The 3,042-nt window shown below is 35.6% G+C and overlaps 1 protein-coding gene across 3 annotated transcripts in view; it reads left to right on the top strand.

Moving 5' to 3' along the window:
• CACNA2D3 (calcium voltage-gated channel auxiliary subunit alpha2delta 3) overlaps positions 1-3,042 on the top strand; it is a 399,128-nt gene that overhangs the window by 354,680 nt on the left and 41,406 nt on the right. The window lies entirely within an intron of this gene.

Below are 3,042 nucleotides of genomic sequence, written 5' to 3' on the forward strand. Positions count from 1 at the left end.
ACATTCTCTCTTTCTCTCTCTCTCTCTCTCTCTCTCTCTAAGGCAAACGATTTTAATTTTTGGATTCATTTGGTGAAAATTCATGTATAAAAAGTTTAAATGATGCATGATCTGTCTTAGAAATTTCACTGGTAGGATTCTACTTCATAACTCCAAATACTCTGATGCTGAAATGTGTTTTATTGAAAAAAAAATGAGTCCAGGAAATAGATTTGTAAATTCAATTTCCTTGGAGACTTTCAAGGCAAGGCTGGATAAGGTCCTGGGCAACCTGATCTAGCTGTGGTGTCCCTGTTCATTGCATAAGAGTTGGACTAGATGCCCTCAGAGGTCTCCCCTCCGACTCTAAGTATTCTATGATTCTATGATATGAAATTCACAAAAACCATTCCAGGGATGAAGGTGAAACTTGAGACATCAGCAATTACAAAAGTTGAGCGCTGACATCTTCAGCAGATCAAATCAGCAAAACTTACTACAAACATACCTCATATACCAGAACCTCTGAGTATAACGGTTGGAAGACAGAAATAGCAAGAAATAATTGGAAAATTTTGCAGTAAGCCAAAACACAGAGCTATGATGATCATGCCAGCTTTGGCATGAAGCAGACCTTAGTCCAGTTGTACCACAGTAATGGTACACACTTACTTGTGTAAAGCATTCTCTCAGCAACATGTTTAGCTGCTTCATCAAAACAAGAACTTAAGGATATTATCATGACTGGAGAAGTTCTTTTAGTACGTCATGGCAAAGAACCAAGTATAAAGTAAAAAAGATTCCAACATTCTAAAAATAATCCACTTTTTTCTTTTTATTCCTTTGTCTAGCTAGTAAAAATAGGCATACACTTTGTTGAGTATTCATGCAGAACTTCCTTTGGTATTGCATTCATATACAAAGAAAGCTCAGTCTGTTTAAAAGCTATTCAGCTATTTTCACTTGACACCAGCAGGAGCCACATAAGCACAGGGAGAAATTCAGTAATAGTGTGAACCTGGGTAATGTAGATGTTCCAAGATTATTTTATTTTATTATATTGTTGTAATGACAAAACATACTATCTATTAATTTGACTCAGTCAAATACTATAGGTATTCTTTAATATTTCAAAGCTGCCTTATCTCAACAGTAAGAAAATCTCTGCTGAGCAATTACTATACAAATTAAAGCATTTAAAAGTATTAAGAAATGAAATTAATAGAAATAGATAGGCACAATATTCACACAGAAATAGTTGACGAGTCCTTGTAATAATTTTGATTCTAAAATACAGTAGCATGACAGATTTGCAATTCCTCAGAAATATTTTTTTTTCTATTCTTTTACAGCTTTGGATTTGCTCTTTCTTTTTTTTTTTTTTTTCTTTTTCTTGTTTTCCAAGTGCCTCACATTTTATTTTCGTTTTTTGTTTTCTTTCCTTTTCATATTTGGTTTCGTAACCCATATAACATTCCATTACTGTTATATATTGGAGCTGTGACAAATACATAGAGGACTTGAACTTGATCAAAGTTACTGTGCTCCAAATGTGTTCTCAGACCTCAGTCAACATTCTTGGTGTGTTTATTCTGGACTTCATGCCTGCTGTATTTTACAAGCTCAGGGACTCTCTACCTATGGAACATTCCCTTGAAATCTCAAGTTCACTGAACTTGAACCTTTGGGCAAACCTGTGCATAGTTCACTTCCAACACCTGTGAGCCATTGTGAATTAAACCTTTTTCATACAGCTCTAGTCTATGCAAATGATATTATCCTATGCATTAATTTTGCATTTCACATTTTCTGTTTGAGATTTGCTGTTATAGCAGACAAGTAAATGCACCCTACTGTGCTTTGTCAGTGCTAAGTTTCATCTGAAAATGATTCTTTAATGCAGTACTGGATAGCAAAAGTTATTTATCTTGCTGGTGGGTAGATGAATGAATGGCCTAAATTTCTCAGTTTCTAAAATGGGTAGAAATAGAAACTTTATTATCTTCACACAGCAAAATGCGTATTCTTCCAACTGCCCATATGAAATACAAATCCTAAGTTGTTAATATAATTTTGAATTTTGAAATATTAATTGCATGACTATGGCATAGAGATTCAATACATGATTACTAACTCTTTTGTCAGGACGGTAGTTTTCCAATTGGATATAATCCATGAGCTTGAAATGATGCCCACACTCTCCTGTCCATTGTAACTACTCTTCAACATTTTCCATGCTGTGGAGAAATACTATTTCTAACGCTCTTTAGATTAATCTTTCATGCAGGACAACTGCAAATATGTATCCTTGAAAGAGGTCTTTGTTGACTTAGCTCCTCTCCTATAAAGTTCGTGGGAGGTTTATGGTTTACTTAGGGGATAGAAGTGTTCTGGAGTTACAGTCTACTTCTGAAATTCCACTCTTCACACACCACTGAGGTTAAGTAGTTGCCTCTTCTGGATGCATTAGTTCTACTCAGATCTTTGCCAGCATCATCAGCGTTTCACATTGTGTTTGCCAATTTTTGGTTTTCTGGCAGATCAAAGGTTGGAAATTAGTTGTTTCAGACTTCCTTTTTGACAGGTTTTCTGCCACTGGGGTGGTTTGCAGCTTAGGTTCCCCTATTAGAACGCATATCCTACACTTGTGTTAGGGAATTACATTCTTTTCAAACTTTTGCCTGGTTTGAGTTTCTTTAATATTTTTTTTCCCTTAAAACAACAACAACAACAAAAGTCCAAAAACAAACAAACAACAACTTACATTCCTGCCAACATTTCTGTAAATCCCTCTTCTTCTGAAGTCCCACAGAACAGAAACAGTACATGGACAGAGTCAAAGTTAGACTCACCCAGAAATCTTGAACAATCAAACTGTACAAGTGCTGCTGCAGGATCAACCCATGCTGTTCTTTCTAAAACTGCAAAGAGGTTTTAGTGCATGCACAGAGAGTAGCAGAAGGTACATTTCACCATCTTTCTGTTCAGCCTTTTCACAGCAGGAAAGGTTTTGAATTAAAAGCAAAGCAATGATGATCTCTGTTTTGGAAGCCATCCTACTTT

This window comes from Meleagris gallopavo, chromosome 14 (assembly GCF_000146605.3).
Source record: "Meleagris gallopavo isolate NT-WF06-2002-E0010 breed Aviagen turkey brand Nicholas breeding stock chromosome 14, Turkey_5.1, whole genome shotgun sequence".
Taxonomy (NCBI): domain Eukaryota; kingdom Metazoa; phylum Chordata; class Aves; order Galliformes; family Phasianidae; genus Meleagris; species Meleagris gallopavo.